This window comes from Anguilla rostrata, chromosome 3 (assembly GCF_018555375.3).
Source record: "Anguilla rostrata isolate EN2019 chromosome 3, ASM1855537v3, whole genome shotgun sequence".
Classification (NCBI taxonomy): domain Eukaryota; kingdom Metazoa; phylum Chordata; class Actinopteri; order Anguilliformes; family Anguillidae; genus Anguilla; species Anguilla rostrata.
This window is the reverse complement of record NC_057935.1, coordinates 37,350,033-37,375,876: the sequence shown is the minus strand read 5'-3', so window position 1 is coordinate 37,375,876 and position 25,844 is coordinate 37,350,033. Positions and strand designations below refer to the sequence as shown.

The window sequence follows — 25,844 nt, the reverse complement described above, 5'->3', positions numbered from 1 at the left end:
AACTATAGGCTAGTCAATGGGCAGTTTGCCTGTAGAGTAAAACAGAAGAGTGCAGTAAGGAGTATTTGTTTTCGTCAAGATCGAGGTAATTAAGGAACCTTTAGAAATGTGTCAGGAGTGAATCAATTTACGTCTAATGTTTCGATGTTTAAATCTTATATAAGGTACCACTTTAAACTATCACAAAATGTAACATGTTCAATACAGTTCATTTTGCAGCTAATAAAAAGCTCCTAGATGAAATTCGGTGATATCATCGAACCAGCCCAGTAGTTTATTGAGCCGCATGAGAGCAGTGACTCGTGTAACATTATTTTTTGCCCATTTTGGATTAATCTGCTGTTTACTCAGTGAAAATAACATGACTACATTTCTTTGCATTTTTTAAATGTAACTTCACAGAGTTACATATTTTGTGTGTTTTATGTTAGCGATCACTTAGCTGTGGCTCTTGTTGTTATTAAATAAAATAATCTGTGCCCCCTGTCTCCACCCAGACTGGGTCATGAGGTCTTTGCTCAGCCTGTTGCTGATTGTTCACTCACAGACAGAAAAAAGCCCCACAATTAGGCACAGATGGCACTCTCTGTCTGACTGTGGTGGGCTGGCTGCAACATAAAGGAAAACTCCGGAGTTTTTGAATTCCCCCAAACTGTACAAGCGTAGCCTACTTCTATTATAAAAGCTGGCTTTTCTGTTTGTTTTTCTTTTTTCACACATTGGACAGAGGATATTGACTTTTTATACAAGTAATCCATCCTTCAATGTGCTTGTAGATTATGTAAATGCCTTTTCTGAATTTAATATTATCATCCACTTTGACCTCCTCAACGATTTGGAGTAAAAAAATTAAAAAGTCAGACTATCTTGTAGCAGTATATTCAATCTCATCACTTCAGTCTCGCAAACACTATTTCAGCGATTCCGTATAAAAATGATATTGTACAAATGCAGAATGCTAAGATAATTATATAATATTGCATAACTTGTGTGTGCATTTGTAACACAGTATGCCATTACAGATAGTGTATCCCATGTTCACAGTACATATGAAGAATATTTATTGAAACATCCATAGTGGCCTCAAAGTATCCTCTTGGGCCTGCCCTTCCTCCTACCACCTCTTGATTTGTGCTCATCTTGCTGTTGTCATGGGACTGTCGGATATCATCTTCTTTGACATATCAACCATGTATCATGTGGGGGCCTACTGTATGCATTATTTTTGTTTAAATTGTACAGATTCTCTCGTTCTCTCACAAAATAAATATATTATTTAACTTGGAAAACATCAGTCAATGCAAAGAAGGCGAAGTAGGTTACTAATCTTATAATGAACTGTACCCTTATAATGTTTATCATAAACAACATTGTGCTATTTTCTTTTTTAAACAGATTTGCTTTAATATTCGTCATTTACATGGTTCATGTGTTTTCCGATATTAATTTATAAAGCGTCCCTTTTATTTAACGATGCTGATGATATCCTGTCCTCGAAATAAGCCTGCTTAATGTCGACACTAGATTGTTGCCAATGCAAAGTGTGAAAAGCCAGGGTAAAATAATAATCGTTCAGAACTTATTGATTGATGTCCCACTGTTATTTATAAGACTGTGCACCCGTTGTTTATTTATGGTAAATATCGCTAAATTCATTGTTAGTAAGCTTGTAAGCTGACGTCACCTTCGGGCTTGTGGTGAAGCTGAGCTGAATAACCCTTGAGAAGAGTCTCCTTCAATCTGCTGTTAGTAACTAACACGCACTCACTCACACACACACACACACTCACACCGAGACTCAATTACTGCCCAATTCCCTTCTTTATCATCTCCGGCTACTGGCCTCTAACGACAGCACAAAATCGAGAAAGAAAAGAAACATTAGCTAGATATTATAAATAATACTCGAAAAACAGGATAACGGGGATTACGTAGCCAGAAGTGTCGAAACTAAGGTAAGTTTTGATTTGTTTTGATGCGACTAGTTAAGATTAGCTGGCAACGTATTGAAAGGCGTTCAGTTATTTCAATAGAGATACAACGCTATGTTGCTAGCTGGGTAGTTTCTTCTGCAGATTGATAAAACTTGTCAGACGATAAGACGGTTGTAAATGTATCGATTGTTGTTTTGTTTCAATTATGGTAACACAACACGTTAATTATAAACTTTAGGCAACATTTGATGAGGTATGTTTTGTCGTTGCTTTTTGATCAGACTGGTAGCTAGCTAAATACTTGGGTTCAGAGTCAGAACGGACCTCGTCTTTGTGTGCGCACTCGTGCGGTTAAACTGTGCGAATTTAAAAACCTGTTTCAAATGTTACATTCAGAATGCAAACAGTTTCGAGGGCCACTGTGATCCCCGGTTGTTTGCTGCTTTTTTTTCTTCACACAGCTAGTTAGCTGTAAATGTTCTGTTATAGTTTAAATGTATTCTAACGAGGAATCAGTGAAAGCTAGCACTCCAGCTAGATAACTAAGGGGGCTGAGCTGCTAGCTGGCTTGCTAGCTACCTATGCTGTGGTCTGTTTTAATACGTGTCTCAAAAATTATGGCACAAAATCAGCCTGCTCTGAGAAACCAATATTTCTCAACCTAAATAGTATATTTTATATTGTAGTGTGTATTTGCGATTGTAGATTGGGTTTTAATGTAGTGTTTTTCTTGTGTTGTGAGGAAATCCCCTCGCTTCAGAGAGTAGTCCGCTGTTTGAGTTGGAGGCTGTCTTTTTCTCTTATCTTTTGTTGCTTCCTTATAAAGAGAGGCAGCTGCAGGCTGGCTGAGTTGTTGAAATTTATCCCTTTGTGTATATTACAATATCCTCCATTTTTCTGCCCTCTAAACAACAAGCCTCTCGCCATCTTGGGTAATTGTAATACCCCGATCTTTATACTTTTTCAAGAACCGAATGTAGGCTTCTAAAGACAGAAAGTTATGAAATGTTTTGAGGGGAGACGATGACGTCATGTGAAGTTTAAGCAAAATTTATTCGTGGGAGCATGTGTAATGCTTTTTTATGTTTGATATCTTTCTAAAGTATGTAGGTTGAAGCTGGATGTTAAATGATTAATGTGACTAAATAAGGTGACATATTGAATAGGAAAATTGTGATGAGTATGATCATCATTGTAATTTTGTTGGATGACAGGTGTGGGTAGTGTCACCCCAAGATCATGTAACTAGCGGTTACAGCCAAGTAGCAGGCTGTAACGCGTCAGAAGAAACGTTATTGTATTTATTTTGAAGCGGCTAAATCTGAATGTGAAATTAATCTCTAGCAATTTTCTCATTGTCTCCTCTACTTCCATGAAAATTGAAAATTGAAATGTATAATTATTTTGACTTTTTATTTACATTGTACTACTGCCTTCCTGTTGAATAAATTGTTTTCATTGCAAGCCAATGTGAGATTATTATTATTATTATTATTATTATTATTATTATTATTATTACCACAAACAAATTAAAACAAATTGTCCAGGAGTGCCTCTTTATTAATGTTTGTATCGGAAATGAATAGCCATTTCCTGTAAATTGTGACTTAAAACAAATCATTGTGCTTTTTAACCCTTAAAGGAGTTTATAATTCAGGTATAAGGCTTTGTGTAGCACACACTTGCGTTTCTTTATTTACATTTTTTATTTTCACACCTGGGAAAACAGGTTTAGCTATTAAAGACGCACATTTCTTTTTAAAGTATTGTATGGCGGGTTTGAAAACACTGTTATGCAGAGGCCTGCACAAGGTCCTGTTTATTCATGGTTGTGGATGAATATAGAAATGCAGAGATTCCCTGTGCTGAGATGGCAAATAGATCCATTAGATTTCAGTGACTGAAGGAGAAATGGAGGACCAAGGCCGCATTTATAAAGATACATTTTTTTTGAAGTGAGAAGACGTGGACAAAAGTATGAATGAAACCTCTTTCTCATGTGGTCCAGGACCAGAAATGGAGAAAAGCGGATATTTAAATATTTAAATCATTACCGTACTTGTGCCGGCTTTTAGCCCTGAGGCTGAGGTACTGGCTTATTCGCTAATGGGCTCCTATCTCAGAGTTAACTGTGCTGTGTTGATACGACAGGGACCTACTTATTTGGGGCCATGGACCAATGTGTGACTTTCCTGGTATTGTAGTGTTTGGATCCCAGTCAGAAATATCTTGTTTGATGTGCTAGCCATTCCTTAAATCTGTGGCTGGTACTCTTGAGTCTGACCATCATATGCAAGCCAGCATCAATGTCTATTACTAACAGGATAACTTCTAGTAAACATTGTCATACCTAGTTATAATTAGCTTAACCTGTGTGATTTTCTTGTTGGCTCGTTGAATATTCCCATCAGCACCACAGTCTTAAATCTATGTAATGGAGGAGAGGCTGGTCTTTCTTTGGAGCTGTTACTTGAGATGCGTAGGACATGTTGCATCAACTACAAATTTTCCTTAATAAAAATACTTGCAAAATAAGGTTTGGCTCCCAGTTCTAACTAGCACCTGTTAAAGAGACTCTTGTTTTACTGCAAGCAAGATTGGGGGCTTTTACTGAATCACCACAACGGCAACAGAGTTGAAACTGGAGTCCAGTGTTGAACTTTAAGGGATCACATAATGAAAAGAAAATCAGTCCCCATGGAGATGTCGCTGCAGATCGGCAATTTGCTTGATGAGTTCCGTGTAGCTGGCCACCCACGCATGTGGCCAATGTCCTATTCTAATTCTTCTGATGGTTAAAAGACAAAAGACAGCAGAGGCCTGTGCTGATCAAGGCCTGAGCTGATCACCTCTGCCTGCCTTTCCTTGAGTTTGATATTTCCCTCAAACCTGAAAAGTAAGAGAAGCAGATGTTTAGCCAAACACCCTGATGTAGCCTACTGCTTCGCTTGAGGGGAAGTCTTTCTGAGGCAGCGGCTCGATAGGGGCTTGGTATTCTGGAACTGAGAAGCCATTAGTAGTTTCAGTGGAACAGACCAGTCTCTCTTAACCCTGCTTCAGTTTCTCTCAGTCCTGCTCCAGTCTGTCTTAACCCTGCTTCAGTCTCTCTCAACCCTGCTTCAGTCTCTCTTGGCCCTGCTTCAGCCACGCTGAAGTCGCAGTCAACCCTGCTTCAGTCTGTCTCAATCCTGCGTCAGTCTCTCGCCACATTGCTTCAGTCTGTCAGTCCTGCTTTAGTATCAACCCTGCTTCAGTCTCTCAACCTTACTTCAGTTTCTCACAACCCTGATTCAGTTACTCTCAATCCTGCTTCAGTCTCTCTCGGTTTCTTAACCCTCTTCAGTCTCTCTCTGGCCTGCTTCAGTCTTTCTCAACCTTGCTTTAATTTCTCAACCCTACACCATTCTCTCTCACCCTTGCTCCAGTCTCTCTCTGTCCTGCTTCAGTCTTTCTCAACCTTGCTTTAATTTCTCAACCCTACACCATTCTCTCTCACCCTTGCTCCAGTCTCTCTCAGTCCTGCTTCAGTCTCTCTCAAATCTTCTTCAGTTTCTTTCAGTCATGCCTCAGTGACTCTCAGAACTGCTTCCACAAATGCCTGTCTGCTTTTGGATAAGTTGAAAACACAAAGGGACCTTAAGTGTACTTGTGTTTCACTATCTTACTCATGTTAAGGTAATGCATCTGTTGGGGCTTGTTTCTGACGTTGTTTTCAAAATGAAGCATTCAAACCAGAGATGACTTCATCCTTGTTTAAGAAAACCCTTTGAAAGTCTGCTCATTTTTTTACTTTGCCATAGTGAAGAGGCGATAAATTTTTACAGTAGGTTTTATTATTTACGGGAAAATGTCTTCCATCCGACTTGAAAATTCAAGGATTAGCATAGACATGGCTAAAACCTATTTGCACGTCCACCAAGGTTGCAACAAACAGTTGCCATTGACTAAGCTGATTAAGAGAAATGAGGATTTAGGAACAGTGTGTCTAGGGATGCTGGAACTGAGGAAACACAGACAGCTTTTATACAGACAATCCCATATGTACACTGGGTTCTGCTGTAATCCTTTGCTTAAATTGGGGGTAAGGTGGGAGGGGGGGGGGGGTCTTATGCAGTGTGTTTATTATTTTGTTTTAAATTAAAAAGAATTTGTTCTTTTCAGCTGTATAATTGGAAAACTGACTGCTGCTCTGCTAATATCATTATTATTACTGCCATTATAATAATAATAATAATAATAATAATATGGTTTGAGTGCATAGTTAATCTTTATTTTTTTTAAATAGCCTAAATGTTGACTGTATTGTGAAAAGCTTCACACAGCGGGACAGCAGCATGTTTTGAGAAAATGTCAGCATTATTCAGAAGCAAATATATTTTGGTCAGTCATGGAAGAAACACAATGCATTTTTGTATTTTGAAACTAAGACCAACTATAGAATGTTTCATGGTAGTGAGAGTTTAGAAAATCAGTTCATTTTTTTAGGCTATAGCCTATTCCTGTTATTTTTAATATATAGGCTGCTAACATTAACATTAATATTTTTCAAACATGGCCATCAGACTCATGCTGGTATCTTGAGCTTGTAACTGTTGTAGTTTGTTTAGGCAAAAACAAAAAAGTTGACAGACAGCTGATAGCTCATAACTACTCAGTTCAACCAGTCATAGTTTTTTTTTTTGGCTAATCTGCTGGTGGTGGTTGAGAATGAAGGATTAGGCTAGTAATTATTTAATTAATTATTGATTACCTTTGCTTGTAAGTAAGTCCACTATATTTGTACACATGGAACGGACTATTTTCACTGACAAAAGATTTATTGGGACTGAACATCTGCATGCGTTAGTAAGAGAGTAATAACGAGCTATTTTTTGGCCAGCCCTCATATATGACCAAAGACAGAATTTAAACAGAGCTCCATCATGAGACTTTGGCTGGAGAGTTAATTGAATCTGTCCTTGGAGGACGTTCATTTTCAAGGGAATTACAACTAGCTGCCACCTGATGCTTCCATAAATGGGCCATGGTTCTGAACCCTAAGTATATAATTAGTTGGTATCAAAAATAGTTATATTCATGCCAAAAAAACATCAGCTGCTTAATGTTAGTGCACAAATGTGTCTTAATGATAGGCCTTTCAAATTTCTCCAAACTATTAAAAATAAAACCAAAAATATATGCTGCTGATTATATTGGTCTGAGTTCCTTTATAGTCTCATGTAAATTCCTAAATTGTGTGTAATGTAGGCTAAGTGGTGTGAACAGTATTTTTATGTAGGCTGCAACTAACAAAATATTTACTATGTGTTGAAAGGCTTGTTATTGGTTATGTGACTGGAGGTGGTGGATGTTAAACATGTCACCCTGCAGAAAATAACTTGCAAGCTACTAATAGGCTAGGTGCTGGTGAGCTAATCACACCAGTAAACGGCTAGGCCTATATGCAGTAATGCTTAGGTAGTTATGCTAATCAGATAAAATGGCCACAATTAGGCTACAACTTCATCAAGATGGAAAAACGTGGTTCTTAATGATCAAAGCTTCGTAAATGGAAATCATGAGTGTCCAGATTCATTCCAAGTGCTGCCACTGCTGCTGCTTCTACTACTACTATTACAACTGCTCTGCATGGTGTATCTGATCAACTTTATCTTTCTTGTCTGATGACCTGAAAGTGTTTACATTTTTATTAGCATTGTTCACTTTTGTACTGTTGCTAATGTGCAGTATGTAGTCAATTGAGTTACACTGTTTTGGGATTATAGTATTCATTCAAAAGCTGTTGTTAGCATACCAGAAGATTAGGCTCAATTGTTTTGTCATGTCTCTGTTTATTTGTCCATTTATTGTGATTTTGATGCCTGTGTGAAAACACCGCTTATTAAACGCTAAGTCAGTCCTATAGTTGCCCACCGCTAATAGATGTTTGAGGATTATTGTCATATGCATATCAGATTACTGTTAGCTGTAGTTGTTTCAAAGAAAACTAACCTGAAGGGGACATTATGACAAGCCACAACATTCACGGATAGAGAGAGACAAGTTTCCAAAGTGAGGAGTCAATCTCCTAGATTGAATCAAATGCATTTAAGCATTTTAAGGGAAAATGCAGTACAAGCAAACAAGACTTAAGTGTCGCTAGATTCAGTAAAACTAAACTTATAAGGATCTGTTTTATGCTCATATGGACTGAAGATCCAGAAAACAGGAAAAGGTGTGGCCGGAAATGCATGCTGCTTTGCCTGACAGCAGGCCCCTTTTTGAAGGCCAGTACTGTAAACTTCATTCCAAAGCATCCCTTTGACTGTATCCTGCTTTACAGTCCCAAATAAAATGCATATAATAAAATGTACTTAGATAAAACAAAAACTTTAAGTAATTTAAGTAATGAGGGAATACCACCGTTACGGCAAAATACATTTTTCAGAGTAAAAGGGATTTCAGCTAACAATATAATTTAGCATTACGTGTTATAGGTTAGAGTATTGTGGATAATGAATTGCATTAGTATTTCAGGACTTGGTGGCTGTTTGTATTAGCCTATGTGTTTAGTTATGATTAAGAGATTTAAAAAAATGATATTAAGTGATCAGACACTGAAAAAAATGCAGCATTGCTGCCAAGTTAACTTGAACTGAAGTAGGCTATTCTGTAACAACAATCACTGTGTGTACATTGTGTGCACTCTGTGTGTATGTGTCTGTGAGGAGAGAGAGTGGGGTTGGTAAAAATTAAAGAGAAAAATAGAGAGAGAGTGGGGTTAGGAAAAATTAAAGCAAACAAATTACCAATATATTACTGTTCCAGGTCTGTTCATTTGTATCGTGCATATTCAGCCCTCATGCTGTGCTAATGAGATGTACGTTTGAACTGGGAAAGTTTGTTTTAGTTTGATTTAATTAGGCTATATTTGCCCTTAACATGATTGCATGTAGTTGATTGAATCCTGGCCAGTATTACCCCACGTGAACTGATTGAACTCACTATTGTGAATTTTGCTTGTTAGTTGATGGTTAATCTAAAACTAAGAGCCAACTATGACTTAGACATGTGCATGTAGGACATTCATCATACAATTTTTGTTGGTTCAAGAATAGGTAAGATTACCTTAGAAAACCTGTACCTGCATTGTTAGTAGGCCTATTATTGGCAATAAAATGGTGAATGGAGTCTAATATTTCAATACTCAAGAAAGATGAACAGCACAGGCATATAATCGATGTGCGTTTGGTAAAAAATGGATTTACAGCTATAATTCATTCAGTGAAAACAGAATGAATGGAAGATATTTCTGAAAGAATATAAAAGCTGTGGGTATAATATTTGTTGGGGTTAATCAGTCATGAAGAAAATACACATTTAGCAGTAAATGTGTATTTTCCACTGGAATGTAAAAGTGCTTTGAGAAATCGGTCCTTTGTGAAGTGGAACACAGAAGACACTGAATTTAATAGTTTTTTTTTTCCACACCTTTTTTTCTCCCAGGTCTGAGAGCACAGATTACATGTGTTCTTGTTCAATTGCAGCTTCCACTGTAAATTTGCGAAAGCACAGATGAGCACACACTCTCTCCGAAACACGTGATGCACCGGTCTTTTCACTTCGTAGTCCTCCCGTTGAGTTTGTACGCACTTTGAGTAAGTAGACAATTCATTGTGTAGCTTGTGCAGGCAAACTGTGGCTGCCCCATGAACTGTAGGGTGTTGCTGGTGCAAGATGAGACTTGTATCCCGCTGACTGAAATCCTTCCTGACTCATCCAACTCTACTGCCAACTGTGTGATGCCCTGCTGCAAGCCATAGCTGGCACTGGCACGGTTTTAGTTTGATACCAAGCCATGATCCCTGCTAGTCAGGCCCTGCTTTGCCCTTTAGAGCCCAACAGGCTTCGACCGCCTTTCATTGATATGGATGCCTAGGGTACTGCACTTTGGGCCTCGCTTAGATACAGTAGCAGCACTTAATGGAAACAGCAGTTACGCATTTATTCCTGCCCAAGTAGCTAATGATAAATTGAGAGAATGAATTGCTTCTATAGTGTCTTCTACCACTTTCTAAGATCTCAGCATGCTTAACAGTCAATTTAGTTTACACAGGAGAGGTCTTTTTTTGGCAGGCTTGGCTACGTCCAAGAAATCAATCCCGAAGAGCTTGACAGCGCCCACCATTAATTTAAACTCGGTTTGGTTGTCTCGTTTTCCAGGATTTAGTTATGGAGAGGAGGCTGGTGTGGTCGCACCCGGGTGGCAGGGTGAGGGGCCTCCAGCAGTTGCTAGGACACTGTGAACTTTGTGATTGACCTTTTTTGCAAGGTTTCGCTCTCGGTTTTTCTTTCTTTTCTTTTTTTGTTGTTCCCGGGTTGCCGTTGCTATTTTTTGTTTCACTCGGACACCAGGACGCACGCTCTACTGGACAGACAGGAGGATGCGAAGCGTTGTGTAGCCTACATCGTGCTAACGGAGGAACACCGGCGGCGACCACCATTGTGCAGGCACTGTTCTGTGCTGAGAAACCAGCCAAAGAAGTTGTGGAATCTGAACGAGACCACGTTCAGGCGGACAGGGACACCAAAGCTCCCATTCCACAAGTGCAGTCGCAGAGTGATGACCTGAGGGTTGCTGAAACCCTCCAGCCCTGGGTGGTAGTAGGGACAATTGTGAAACGCCATGTTGGGCTTCTCTGGCGGAATCTCAGGCTTTTGGCCACAATCGGGGCTGGTAGGCTCAAGATTAGATTCCAGACCATGGGGCCTGTCACTGGCCTAACAACAAGGCTTCCGCTTTAGCTGTCTTTAGCACATGCTACTATGTGCTTGAGTACAAACATAGGCCGACTTAACCTACATCACGTATATTCATCATTTTCTCCGGGCCTCAATTTAGTTTGTGCACGCAAACGTTTACTTTAGTAGAGCTTTGCGTTTTGTCAGTTGGAAAGGAATTGATTTCAGTCTGTAAATAGTTCATTGATAATAATGAACTGTAGCAAGCAGTGTGTGTGAGGAAGTCTGTAGCAAAGCGTTTCCCTCCTGGTAAGTCCCATCAACTGAATGGCTGTAGCATGACAGTGAGATAAATCAGATTAAGCTTAACGTGTTATGCATGTATCCAAGTAGCTGCCAATGAATCAACTGGTAACCAAATACAAAGCTAGAAGGTCACTGAATTTGCCTCATCTTTATTCAAAGCTGATGTCCTTGAGAATTGTCTTAGAATGAAGGGGTTGATAAAATATTGCTCCAAAATCAGTCTTTTAGGGCGAGTTATTTAACATCTCAAACATATCAATGTGGCAACTGGATATGTGGAATACAGGTTATTAATCTAGGAATTTTTAAATGTTACCAGCACCAGTGGTCTGATGTTTTTCACAATTAGGCTATTATTTTAATTCACTGCATATAAAATTCAAATTTAACATTTATTTTAAATGGTGTAGCCTAATGCTTTTAGTATTTAATTATTTAAATGAGGCCTGTGTATTAATTAGTAGAACACCTTTCTAGTGTGTAGATCTTTGAAAGAGTTTTTTTTATAACATTTTTTTTTAATGGCACTCTGTTTCTCTAATTTCACATGTTGACATTAGAAAGACCAAAGCAGTCTGAATCTGTTTCTTTTTGAAGTGTCATATGATTGTGAAGAAAGGGAACTGTGGAGACTATATATAGCTAAATCTGAAGGAGGACATCACACCAAGTTCTTTGTTCACACAAAATATAAATAAACAAAAGCACAGCAGTGTGGGACATCGCACACTGTTCCAACAGCTTGCGAATAGCAGTGTGTGATGCTGTGGCTGGTGTCTCCCGTTTGGCTGTCGTGAGTTTCCAAGATAGAGCTCAAGGTTATTTTTGTACAGGATGCCAGGGTGTTGTTTTTAGCTGAGCAGGGTGAAAAGGTCGGTTTTGCCTGAAGGAACACTTTTATTTTGGAAAGTTTGTAGGGTTTACTATTCTTTCACGTAGGAATGAGACTTTTTTGGAGGGGCTGGACAGGGGGGGCAGGACGGGGGGGTGGGGGGGGCACTTCTGTGTGTTAGAACAAGCTAAAGCCTGCTCACAATAAGAACACAATCTGAACAATGCTTTTTTTTCCCCCTTTTCTTTCTCTCTGTCAGTTTTCGTGAGAGACGAGAGGGGCCCAACGTTTGCGTTTGGGTCTTTTTAAAAAGACCAACCAGACCCCATTGGTAATTATGGCAGCCTGGCAATAATTGTGTTTACACCGTGGCCCCCCCTCCCGATCCTACCCTTTTCCACAAGCGTGCACTCATTAATCAAAGACGCCGAACTCCTGCTGAGGGCCGAGAGGTTCATCAAATTGGCAGCCGGTTCACTGTATAGAACAGGATTCAGCCTCTTACGGCACAGACATAAATAAATCTGAGGTCTTTGTATGCAAACCCTGGAGGTTAATACTGTATAATTCAATGTCCTCTCTTTGGTTTCTATGATTGATGTTTTTTAAACGTTTAATGGTTGACGCGAGTCCTTTAGTAGGTCAGGGTTGACTCCTTCTGATTGGGCGAGCCGCAAGAAGCATTAGGGTGGCGGTTCAATAAGAACGCGCAGCGAGAGATTAGATTTTCTTTCCCTTGACATCTTCTAAGTCAATTTTTTTTTTTCCCCCACCCCTTTGCTTTGGAAGACGGTTGTCATATTGCCTGCGCCGGAGCGGGGACGCTCCAACGAGCGGAGTCCCCCCCCCCCGCTGAGATAATGGAGCCGACGTTTGGAACGGCGACCGTTTTTTTTGGCCTGTTCGTTTCTGGCGCTCGCCGCTGTTTGCATCCTCAACCGAAAACGGCGCGCGAGGGACGCTCGCGGCGCGCCTGAACTCGGGGGACTCGCGCGGGAGGGGAGCGCCGGGATGCGGCTGCGCATGGGGAAGGGCCGCGTGTTCATCATGCAGGGACAGCTGTCTGCGGGGGGGACGGCGCATGCTCAGAGGCCACTGCGAGCCATTCCGCTCACACACTCTGAAAAGGGGCTTCAGCAGGTTCCCTTTTATTTATTGATCCTCTCCTTGCATTTAAAATCTGGTCACCGCTGCCACGTCGGCTTCCATTTTAGCTGCGCTTGCAGGCGAGAGGCATCTGCAATTTTAAATATTTAATTTTCGCTGAAGCCTCCGTGAAATGACAAGGAAGGAGGGAAGGAGAAAAAAAAAACAACAGAAGAGAATTAGTCCTTTTAAGAATGTGCGTAGGTCAGCAATAACCATAAATCTGAGTCATCACACCATCTTATTTAGAGGACAGTATGCTCCCATGGGTAGGTACTGCTGAGAAAATTCAGATTGTTGTAATAATAATAATAATAATAATAATAATAATAATAATAATAATAATAATGACAACGAGAATAATCTGTGCATTTATATAGTGCACATTAGGCCTATATAAATTAAAGGCTGTTAAAATTAGCCTGTGTAACAGTACAGGTGGATGAAAGGTAGACTGGTGTGAAAAAATGTACAGTTTAAGACAAATGGAAATCTGGTGCTATGGGAGTGTCTGAACATGGCCAATAGGTCCCACTGCTGTGCATAAAGCCAGACATATTTATTTGTGCTCTAGAAGCAAATGTCACCGACAGACTGACCAGGTATTTTCATATAAATGCGGAATTAAGGTACTAAGTTTCCACATTTTGACAGAAAACAGTCAATGTCTATTTATTTGCTGGAATGATGAATTAGGGGTCAAAAATGTCAGTGTCAGTTATCTGTCAGCATATAACCAAATGAGCCCATCTACTGGAGTGAAATGTGGCCAAAATTGTTCTGCTCAGGATTTTTTTCTTTTCCTTCAGCCTTGTTTTGACCAGGGTAAACAAACTTCTTTTTTTATTGGATTATCCCACCCAAGTGCAAGCTTTTTTTGTCCGTGTGGCTTAAAAAGGATCCATGGTTTGAGAGGAGTGGATTATTTGGAATAATCCATGTGACCATGGACAAGCTCTGCAGAATGCTCCTAGAGTTTAGTGGATTATTTCTTTTAATTTGACCAGATGTTCCCGATCTTGACAGTTCCTTTGTCTTACGTTAATTAGGCCTGCTGTCTAAAAGCTGTGGAAAGATCTAACTGCTCATGTGTAGTGAATGTTTAGGATTTACGAGACGCAGTTCTGTATTTGTGATCAGTCTAACTTAGTAAATTGACTCCTGATTACTGTGAGTTGTTGTGCAAGTGTTTTAAATTGTTTTATTATTTATTTATGGTTGTTTTAACACCTAATATTTTAATATGTCTATTCATTGGGCTGCTATTTTCAATGAGACAGAATATTTATATACTCTAATGGTTGTTACCACACACAAATTAACAAAAAATCAGTCATATTTTTCTTTATCAATATTCATAGAGGGAAGCTTAGGAACCGTTCATAAAAAATATTGCACAGTTATTAATTTTCCTGTTGAAAGTAGTCAACGATTTGATGTCTTCTTTTATTCACACAGCAAAAAAAAAAAAAAAGTTTAAGAAACAAAAATGGGGTTTGGTTATTCAAATATTTGAGCTCGGAAGCCGTATAATATTTGATGTGAAATTCTTTTGAAATGTAAGATCCCCGCTTCTTGTCCCGTTTAAGAGGAGATGTATGTGAGGAAGCGTGATTGAAATGAAATTTTTGGCATACACGGTCCCTTACTGAATTCAGCAGGGAATGGCACAGCCTAGTAATACATCACAGCTGTTGGAGGAGAAGTCGTGGGGGGGTGGGGGTGGGGGGGAGCCAGTCTGTAGAAATTTCCCCGAGTGTAGCCGTTATTTATTGCCGGTTACTGTGCGCGGCCTTCTCTGGAGGCGGCCGCACGTTATTGTCTTTGTCTTTAAACGATGACATGGAAGATGGCTGTAACGTGAGCGGGCCCTGCCCGAGCAGGAGTTCAAAGTGCTGCTGGGAGAGACCCTTCATTTGAAGCCTGGGAGTGACCTCTCTCGCTTTTAGTGCGGGGATGGAATGCATCTGCGTGAAAAAGAACATCGCTTCTGCCTCTCGCTGATCAAGTGACAAAACGGTGTGGGGGAGTTGGGGAATGTGCTCGCGATGAACTGTACACTTTCTTTGGGTTGTTACTTCTGTGCGAATTTCAAGTGAGCACGTATCCTTTGGGCTACCGCGAACGCTCACACATTTATCCAAAACATTTAGGGCTAATTTGAGCTTTCGGCAAAAGGCAGCCAGCGTCTTTTCAGAAACAAAAAAAAATCTCTCTGAATAACATTTCAACACAATGGGATATAAAAAGCTCTCTGTCACTCACCTGTCACAACACCTCAGTATTCCCCGAGTGGATTTAATAAGAATTAAGCTCTTTTGATTGAGACTTGAGATTCATTTAATGAAAACGCCAAACACATTTCTCATTTCCTTCAGTCTGTAGCATTCTCTCAAAGGACAAGATACTACAAGATTAAAAAGGGGGGGAAAAAAATATATTGTTTAAGACGCATTATCTAAATCAGTAGCTTTAGCTAGCTACATTGAGGTTTGATTCAGTCAGGGGAAAAGCAAAGAGAGCTGAGTGCTATTGTGACTGAGAGAATGCCATAACTGTGTGCGCGGGTGGATACCGCCTCTGACCTTCATTCAGTGGCAAGTGAAATTGTAAGCCATTTTTAAAAAGGTCTGCGTCTTTGGAACTGCGTCCGCTTCCTCTGTGAGGATACAGCCTATTTCGCCTCCTGCTGAAGAAACCCAATTGACTACTTAGCTTGGGCTGAAGACTTTTTTTGTCTTTGCCGGCCGGTTCATCTGAGCGTCGGAGGAGTACAAAGACGGAACAGGATCCTGAGGCCATTTCTGCTTTACGGCTTTTGATTAACGGTTTCTTTTTCTCCCCGGCCAAGCTGGAGCCGTGGCCTGTGCTCTCCTTTGATAGAAAAGTCTGTCGTTTCATTCAGTGCTGCTGTACACCCTAACCTTCCTGTCCTGCTCTCTCTGCTCCTTCTTCACGGTCACTTACTGGAGCCAAGCTGACATTTATTTCTAATTCAGTTTTTGAATGCAGAGATGCACGTTGGATTATAAGGATACCGGAATTCTTTCTCCTGGGGGTCCCCCTGTCAAGCCAGAATACGTATTTAAAGATAACGATTGTGCAAATTAGGCTTACCATGAAGCCTAAATGTTTGTGCTGGGATTTTAGGGCAGTTCCTGAAAAAATCTTTTTATGCAGACTTTTCAGCAAGTCTTTTTTGTTTCCTCTCTTAGAAGTCTTCTGATCGTCTGGTCTTCATTTCCATCAAACATAGCCCACGTAAAGAAAAATATACCGCGCTAGTTTTTTTTGCTCGTTTTCCTTGAAAGAACGGTTATGCCTTGCGAAACGATACCGTGCGGTTCGTAACCTGAGAGGCCCTCATTGGCATTTTAACTCCAGTAATCAGAGGAGGAAAGTCTACGGTCTGTAGTTGTGTACTCTTTAGTCAAAAGATGATTACGAATGGATTGCTTACAAAGCCAAGGCAGCGAGCACGTTTCTCCAATTAGCGTGTGAATGATACCCTTCCTCAAAGTGAATGAAGATGGAGACTCTCCTCAGGAGATATTAATTGGCTTGAAGTCATTTTGCAAGAAGCATTAGCGTAGCCAGAGTAATGTCTGACCATGACATGGGCATGACAAGTCTGCAAGAGACCGGGCGGGCTACTGTTCCGTGATCTCCTTTCTTGTCCTTTATAAGCGTAAACATATCAGATGGGCAGGGGTTGATCTGAATCGGACTTCTGCAAGCATCATCGCATGGGTTTTCCGACTGTCCTCGAGACTGTTTCTCTCCAGGCTTTCTCTTGAGGTTAATGCAACAATAAATGATCCTACAAGGAGATTGTGGAGTTTAACCCAAGAAGGTGAAAATTAAACAAGGAAGGTGAGTGTGAAGAGGTGCAGGAGAGACAGTTCATTGTGTTCTATTATGATGAAATGGTAGGTCACAGACAGGGCAGACATTGTTTATCACTGACCTTTGGGGCCACCAAGTAATGGACCCAGTTACAATTCTTAGTGGTAAAATTCAAAATCTCTTAATAATAATAATAAAAAAGCACTGAAAACAATGAATTGTTTGAAAATAATGTATTTATCAGATTACCACTTTCAAATGGAGAACAATAAGCTTTGTTGCTAGTACGATCACACAACTAGACCGCCACAGGTTGTGGTATTTGCTAAACAATCCATATGAAGTGCAATGCTATTTTTTAAATATAGCTAACTGAAAAAGAAAAAGCAGCTTCTCATGAAGTCATCTTCCTTTCACAAGTCTCTTTTTACTATTTTCACTGGGGACAAATGGACAACCACTACTCCAGCGAAGGAGCAGCCTTATAATCTTTGCTGGATGACACCCAAAGCAGACAGGGTGTGTTTTGAGTGTTCTTTGTATATGTTCTCATAGTTGCGAATATAAATAGTTGAAAATGTTTTTTATTCACATAAAAAATGTAGCCTAGGAGATGCATAAATGAAAGATAAATTGCTATGTTTCGATATACCGTGTCATTCAGCCCTGTCATTCAACAATACTGCCAGTGAAGTAGTTATTATTTTTGTTTAGTCATTGTGTGTGACATTTTTTCTATGTTAAATAAGACTCTTAAGAAATAAGGATTTAACCCAGAGCACACTTAATGTTTTGACCCTGGCATCTCAACTGGAGAGGTAAAGGCAAAGCAAAAGGCAAAGAGGTGGGACTAGCTACAGTCTTGACTTTATGTTTTCTAGCTCATCCTGAAGCCAGCTTTTCATTGACTCAGGAATAAGATTACTAGAAGACTGGAAGAGTTGCAACTTCATGCCAGCTTGGGGCTCTAGTGATTTTGGACCCTGTGGGGGCTGCAAATGTATGCTGGTTTTTCAGCATTTACTGTAGAGATAACCTATGGTTGACAGAACTGGTAGTATCCTATCTCCATATTGCTACATTTGGTGGCCCTGTGCCACCGGCCATGCTTATTGTCAAACCCTGAGGTATGCACATATCAGCAATGCTGGGGCAGTGCTTGGCTCAATTGTTCCTGTGCAAAAGGGATATCTGTGCTCAGCGAGGAACTGGCATGCTTGTTATATCCATGCATCCCATTTCATTCATGACTATTTCTCCTATAATAATTTTAGAATATTTGAAATTAAATATCATATCACCCCTACTTTTTAGTAATTTAAATTGGAGTACAGATTACTGGCCAGAAGAGTGAGGTCATGCAATTGTCATTAGTATCCATAACATTTTGTAATCAGGCTTTTTAGAGAATGTCTGAAATCTGAGTATCCCACGCCGTTGACCTGCTAAGTGGTTATGTTGACCACATTTTGTATAAATAAAGCCATATACGGCACCGTAAAATTTCTGCGGTGTGTTTGCCGAGGCATCAGTCATGGCAATCGCAGGGCTGTATATATCCAAGTCCCACCCCAATCTGGAATGTCCAACTATTTGCAACCGTGCTTCACGCGCAAACCAACCTGTGAATTTGGAAGAACCAAGGCATTCGCGGTTCTCCTCCGAAACACATGGTGTCCAACAGCTACTCATTTTTGCACAGTCCGGAACCAATCCGAGACTGCGGGGCTCATCCAGGCACCACAACGCGCTGGCAGCCCCAGCCTAATTTGGAATATTAGTGTTTAAATGATAATCGTTGTCATGATACTACTATATATCATTGCCCTTGTTATTGAAATCTCTGGGAGTCCTAATGTGAGTATACATAATACGTGTTTCCGCGACTCTCAGTAATGCTGCAGTTGTCCTGTAGACAATACAGATTTCCTGGACGTGGGTATTTTGAGTGATACGATGAGGCTGTAGTCCTTAAATGACATGTGTTTAAGTCTTTTGTTGATGCAGGCTTCGCTAACCTTGCCTTCCAAATGGAATGAACCCAGATGGAAATGTTTAATGAAAATAACAGAAAATTGCTGGATTGCCAAGAATGTTTGGTGCGCCTGTGCAAGTGTTGTTGTTTCTGGTGATAAAAATCTCACATTCGTGGAGAAGCTGAGAGATTGGGTCTCACAGCTTCTGACTCCAAACCAGTGTGACAGGAGTCTGTGTGTGACACAAAATAAAATGCCGCATCATGGCCTGGTACTGTCTCACTGCAGCGACTGCAGTGCTCAGGTTTGCAAAGGTGTGTTTCCTCATGAACCCTATTCGTTTTGGATTGCCATGTCTGGGTAAAATTCTGAATGCGTCATTGCCGACCGTGGCCAGAATTACCAAGGGGTAAAATTTGGCAGTGGAATTGCTGGATGTTGGACAAAAGAAAACTGGGGACAGGAGTTTGATTTAAAAATGCAAAACATATAGGCCTACTGTGTTGCAGGTTGAAATTGCGTTCAGATATCTGAATTTCAAAAGGTCATGACCATTTCTGCACTTTGACCAAGTTCACTTAATTTTCAAACAAAAGAAACATGTTAATAGTTCTTATGTGATAAATAAAACGCAGGTGGGTTTCAACAGTAATAGTGATTCTAGTCAATACAACAATAGCTTAGCTTAGCCTGGTAGTTGGTCTATTTAAAAATGGTAATTTAACCAATTTATTTTTTGAACTTTGAAGCCTTGCAACATGAATCAAATTACAATGCTTTTAACAGTGTGAATAAGTGCTGTTCCTGTGCAATAGCTTATGGATTTCATGTCATTATTTAACTGGCATCTTTTGAATGCTAGTTTTAATGTGCATTCACATTCTTTGGTCAATAATATTACACTAAACATTTATTAGACTGGCTAGTTTGCTAGTCTTACATTTGAGTTTATGAAATGGCTAACTGACCACTTCAACTAGCTGTCGTACCTTGCTAAAGTTAGCTAGACGATTTACAGTACAGCTGCTATTTTTCTGGGATTACAGAATACAAGCCTAACGTTTGGAAAAAAAAAAAACAATTTCTAACCGGTATTGAATTAGCATATAGGCACTTTTTTCTGTAACTCAGGTGGGTACCTCTTTGGCTGAAAAAAGATTCCAGGTTGCAATTCTTGGAGAATAAGTAGCTTTTCATACAGCACAAGATGAGCTAGGGCAGACTGCACTGGTCTGACAGCCCTTTCCTGAATCATGAGTAATTGAAACAAATTGTAGGTCAGAATTTTCCATGTTGCGCACGCTACGAACGTGCGAAATATACGGAGTGTAGTAGGAAAGGCAAGACAATGTTGATGAGTGATTGAATGTTGACACTAAATGAGACTGCCTTCTGCCTTTCTAAAAAATAGATACGCCTGCAAGGCTTGTGCAAATGACTGGATTTTAAACTCCATATCGATTCACAAACTGTCATTTGATGTTATTCCAATAGCTCTTGGAATCTAGATTGTTTGATTAATGATTTATTGTGAAAACTGTGTCTTTATGGTAGTGTTCAACCATTGTTTTACAATTGATTGTAATTTGGTTTAGGCCTATGTGGTAAATGACTAATAAACATGGGCAAAAAAATTAAATGATGAAAATCTGATTTTAATAAATTGTTTGCAAAAGAGAATTTGCCCTGTTTTAAAAAGAAATAGGGGAGGTTGTACAGATGTGATGTTCTAAAAACCCACTTTGTGTCCTGTTTGATCTGCCTGGCCATATTGCTGTCATCCTTTGATAGCCACGGATTGGCTATCCCCCTCAGGGGCCGCACTGCTCTGTATTAGCATTTTTATTTTATTTTTATGGTGCTTTCAGGGAGGAATTGTGGTGAATAAATAAATCAATAAAATAAAGCAATTAAGCTGACTGTTGCCTTCTGTTTTAGTTTGCAGGGCAGTGATGTCACAGAACTGAAGACACTCTCAAACAGTAAGTGTTTGGTCACATTGACTGAATTTTAATCACCTACTGCTGCTGTGCACAGTTTGCCGCTGTTTAAATCTTTTTAAAGTCTTAACATTTGCGATTGTTAACAGGACATTTTAGGAGAGAACATTACTTTGGATGTTAACCTGCAGATGAATGCAAAAAGAACTCATTTAAATTGAGTTTGTTTTTAGTTAAATGCAAAACATTTTTTCAGTCGTCGGTTTATTAGACTGTGATTTTGCCGTGTGTGTCCCTTAACACTTTAAGGAGTAAAATCACAAATATCTGATTAGATTGTTCTTCATGGAACATTTCAATGCTGATGTCACAATCATTGCTGTTAATTGGCAGGAATGGAGTTCTAGAAGACTGACTTCAAATTTTGAAAAAAAAAAGAAACTACAAAGGGTTAAATGAAAGTTTCAAGTCAGAGTTACATACATTGTCTTCATATATCAAACGAAGCAGTTGAATGTTCCATTTTTCACCCTGGTGTTTGGAAATGAACATGAAATTAACTGGAGAAGCTGGTGGAGCTTCTTTCCTTTCCTTATGGATGTAATAGTGAGACTTTCGACATCCATTCAGTTCTCCGCCGTTTTTGCATGGGTGACTCTTCAAATGTAAATTATAGTGCCCCCTTACAACACCAGGAAACTGGAAATATTGGTTCCAGCCCTGTGAGCGTCTTGTCTTAAGTTTTTTCCTCCAGTTTCAATTATTACCACATGGCTTAAAGAGCGGTTGTCAGAACAGCTTACAGTCACTCGCAAGTGTGTAGGATGCGTGTTTACTCAGCGTCGGCTTCGTATGAGCTCTTCATACGAGCGCCATGCAAATCCAGGAGCCTCGTTAGCAGCCAGAGTCGCGTCAGCAGCCAGCATCCCGGCAACACGAACCTCGCTTTTCCGTGACAGCATGCAAAACGCGCTCAGGTACTGAGGTACTCCTCAGAAATTCTAACGCCGCGATGCACGCACACACGCGTGCGCGCGCAACCTTATTGCTTTCAGGCTTTCTCTTCACTGTGAGGGGGGAGCGGTCCTTAAGTTTGAGTAATTAATTTAAACCTGCGTGAGCTTTTTTTTTTTGATGTACAACACGACAGTGTTCCTGTTGGCTAGCTGAAATCAACGAAAAACCAACAGAAAATAATAAACAAAGTTTACAATGCTTATGAAATTTGTTAACACAATCATTTGTTATGTCTTTGTTATGAGCAAAACAGATTGAGGTTAGTTTGATCAGATACTTCTGCTTTTTTTGAAGTAGAAATATATGTATAGATGCGTTGTGAACGTTGTACCTGGTAGGCCCACGTCACGCATCCGCCGATGCAGGAGGCTCCGCTGCTCTCAGCGCCGTCAGTAGCGATCACGGAAAATGTGTTTGAAACGGATTCTCAGGCAATGTGGGAAGGTTCAAAAATTTCTTCCAGTTTGGCGGGAAAGAAGCCATTGCCTTTTAAGTGGCAGACTGCTCATGTGAAAAATCTACCTGAGTAATAGTGGTGTTTCTATCCATCACTTCTGAACTGGTACAAAGGAAACGGGGAGACCTGGACGACGTCCAAACAATTACGCTGCGATTACGCCCATTTATTCCGCACGACAAGTGGATAAGGCAAAATAGAGAGCGGCTTAACTTCCTGATGGCATTTGCGAAAAGGTTATTGAGCAAATGTGATTATTCAGAGCAAAATGACACTCCTGTTTATAAATCATGGGGATAAAAAAAAAAAACATGTCACCGTGGCAGTTCAAGATTGAGAGATTTTTTTTCTTGTGTGTGTGTGTGTGTGTGTGTTCGGTTTTTTTCAGATTTTTTATTTTTATTTTTTTTGGAGTGGGAGGTTATGAGGCATCTGGGGTTGGGTAAGATGTCACCAATAGCAGGAGATAATCTTAATGTTTCTGCCCGAGGGATGCTGGGAAGGTCTAGCTGGAGTTCATTAGCATTCATCACTAAGGTCTTCAAAGGAAATACAAGCACTTCTAAAGGAAATAAATACTGCGTAATAAACCTGTTTCAACCTCAAGAGCCTTTTTCAGAGGTCAGCAGCTCCGGAGAGGTTTGTACATTTACTAAGAGTGCAGTTCAGTGAAATATATGAACAGTAATACAGTATTATGATAAAAGGATGTAAAAATGAGCTTTAAAACCTGTTTTGATTCATTCCCCGCTAAGGCACATGCTAAAAAAGCTCGGACGACAACTAGAATTTCATGTAAAAAAACAACTGAAGTGTTGGTTTCTTATAGAAGACAGTTTTGCTCTGAAAATATTACTCTTTTTAAAACGATCTCAATTCAAGACACATCATAACATTTTCTTTTGACCTGTATGCCTGTGATACCAGATTGGAAGAAATGCACAGCTTCTAGCTTTATAGTGCTGACCCTGTTGAAAGAGTAGGTAACGGCACCCTTAGTGGGAACATCTCTGTTGATTGGCCTCAGAGGGAATGCTCTCTGCGTGTGTGTGTGTGTGTGTGTGCGCGCGTGTGCGTGTGTGTGTATATGTATTATTTGTTAATATTCCATGTTTATATTGTACACACACATTTCTGCTGAAAGGATCTGTGGAAATGGCTTGTTGCCGGTGAAAGGCTTGTTAGAAATGAGTAGGGAGAGGAGCCTTATCCTCTCTGATCCAGCGCAGGCTCCGCGCCCAGTCCCTCCGGCCCTCCAGCGGATCCCCTCAGGGATTTATTCCGTCAGTCATCAGTAACCCTCGGTTTGCCCACGAGCGCCGTCGTACCCGCGAAACCCGCGCCGCTCGCTCTCCGTCCCACTGACTGACTGATGCCTCTCACCGAGAGGGTTTCCGCTCCTCAGTCCCCCGCGTCACTTTTCCATTTCTCTTTCTTAAAATATTAATGTCGCCCGGCGGCGCGTCTTCGACCGGCGCGTCCCGTGCCCGGCGCTGAACGGGGAGGGGGTGGGGGGGGGGGTCGGCGTGGCCGAGGCGGCACGGCGCGGTAGTAAATCGAGGTCCCGGCTCGGAGCAGGGGAGGGAAAGCCCCCCCCCCATCCCCATCCCCGTCCGCGCCCGAGGAAAGAATCCTCGCTGATAAACAAATTAAAATGCCACGCTTGTGGGCGGCAGCTTGTTATTCCGGAGAAGGGCTGCGGAGTTTTGGGCGAAATTGTTGTTTCGCGCCGCGGAATATTACCTGCCGTCGAAAAATAAATGCGGCAAATCATTCACGGTGCGGGGATCATCGTTAGGGCCCGAGCCGTCTGATTGCTTCGCGATGCCGCCGCGTCTGCGCGGAAGCGCTAAACCAGCGTTACAAGGTCAAAACCGCTACCGCGCTAGCGTAGCTTTTATACTCCATTACCTGTTTCTGCTCCAGAGCCTGGCTGAGAGAGTATCGGTCAGGTTGCTGAATGGCTGCATTGTGCTTAACACGTGCCGAACGTGGCCGTACTTAAGATGCTGAATGCGGTTAATTGGCGAGGCAGAATGCGGCCATCACGCCTGCAGATTTACTGATATTATATCTTTCGGAATGCGACGCTTTTAAACGACACTCGGGGCAGAGGGAGGGAGATGGAGGAAAGGAGAGAGGGAGGGAGTGAGGTAGGTAGGTAGGGAGGGAGGGAGGGAGGGAGGGAGGGAGGAGAGAGAGAAGGCGGAGAGCGCATTGTGAAGGTCACGAGCAGCAGGAGGCCGGGGAGAGATGCACGAGAGCTTCAGATTGTATTGCGTCAGCCCGGCAGCGCCGCGCTCCTGCAGGCTGTCAGGGAACAGGCCGGGCGTCGCGGCTCACTCTAAGCCCGCTGTCTGCTTAGAGGCGAAGCGCGGCGGCGCGCGCGTGCGGAGGGGGTTAAAAGGGAGACTCCCCCCGCATTAAAACGGAAGGCTTTAGCGCCCTTCTCACGCACGCTTCCCGGCGCTCAGAAACTACACGGGCCAAGTGTTTTTTCCGACAGGTTACGGGGCGGCGCAGACCCGGAGCGGAACTGAGACGTTCCAGTCCCTCCCGTCTGCGTTCGGACACGGCGGAAAAAGCCTGGTCAGTGTTTTATGCAACTGAGGTGTAAATCACTTTCAAATGCTGTTTTCAGAGAAAATTGTGAAGCTTAGCCAAAGCTACCACAAAACCAATTAGCTAGTTAATTTAGCAGATTTCATTTTAGTCCCACCCTTTGCTTTGTGTTAAACAAAATGTGCTGATAAGTCCTAATGTGTGACTGCACTAGCTTCTCAGTGTCCTTTTTAACTAGGCTATATTAGGCTCTGTGGGCTTTTAAAAAATAGACTGACTGCAGAAACGTATTCAACAGCGGTAACCACCTTGTCTTCTCTTAAACCACTATACGGTTTCTCACACTATCAAACAAATGTGACAGCTGCGCTTACTATTAGAGGATGTCCAAACACAGTCCAGCGGAATACGGGAGATTCGTAAATACTGTTTATCTGCACATCTTCACTTCAGAGTTCCTGAGAATAAACAGGTCTCACGGTGACATTTTATACTGTGGTGTCCAGAACCACATATACGGCTGAACAGCTGGGTATGAAGCTCCAGTCGTGCTTTCCAGCGTGCAACCGAAGGAGCATGCTTCATCTCACACGCGAACAACACTCATCACGGACACGAACATTGTCTTCCTGCACGATACAGTTTTTTTTTTGCGGTACCATGAATCTGTAGAGGCAGTTATGCTGCTGTTTGCCGAGCAATGGTGGGTCATCCAAAGTAACCTGGAGATGTGGTAATGGGTAGTAGTCTTTTCAGAGACACCCGTGTGTTTTTAAAGACCGGAGATTAGGTTCTGAACCGGGATACGAGGCTCGTTTTTGCAGTGCTGTTAAGGGACAGGGTCAGAGGTCGGTCGCTCAGGAAGGAGCGGGGAGGAAGTGAATCCCACCATTAAACCTCCCCCTCGTCAGCCGTATTTCCTCCAGCACCCTTCGCCCGTATCGGCCGGGCCGCTACCTCACTTCCTGTCCGTGGACAGAGACGGGGAAAGGCGCATAATCGCCCTTTGAAAGAGCTATGGGCGAGCCGACCGTCTGAAATGTGACCTCACCAGGCGGTGGAGAGACGGTCGGCGGAGTGCACCCGGTCCCCCGCGGCCTCTCCGCG

General features: G+C 41.4%; 1 protein-coding gene across 11 annotated transcripts in view; it reads left to right on the top strand.

The window, feature by feature from the left end:
* The first annotated feature begins 1,731 nt into the window (after positions 1-1,731).
* Positions 1,732-25,844, top strand: part of baz2ba (bromodomain adjacent to zinc finger domain, 2Ba) — a 102,088-nt gene continuing 77,975 nt past the window's right edge. For all 11 annotated transcript variants that reach the window (XM_064327374.1, XM_064327373.1, XM_064327376.1 and 8 more), the window contains exons 1-2: positions 1,732-1,955; positions 20,700-20,743. The gene's annotated coding sequence lies outside the window, so the exon portion shown is untranslated. The remainder of the gene's footprint in view (positions 1,956-20,699; positions 20,744-25,844) is intronic.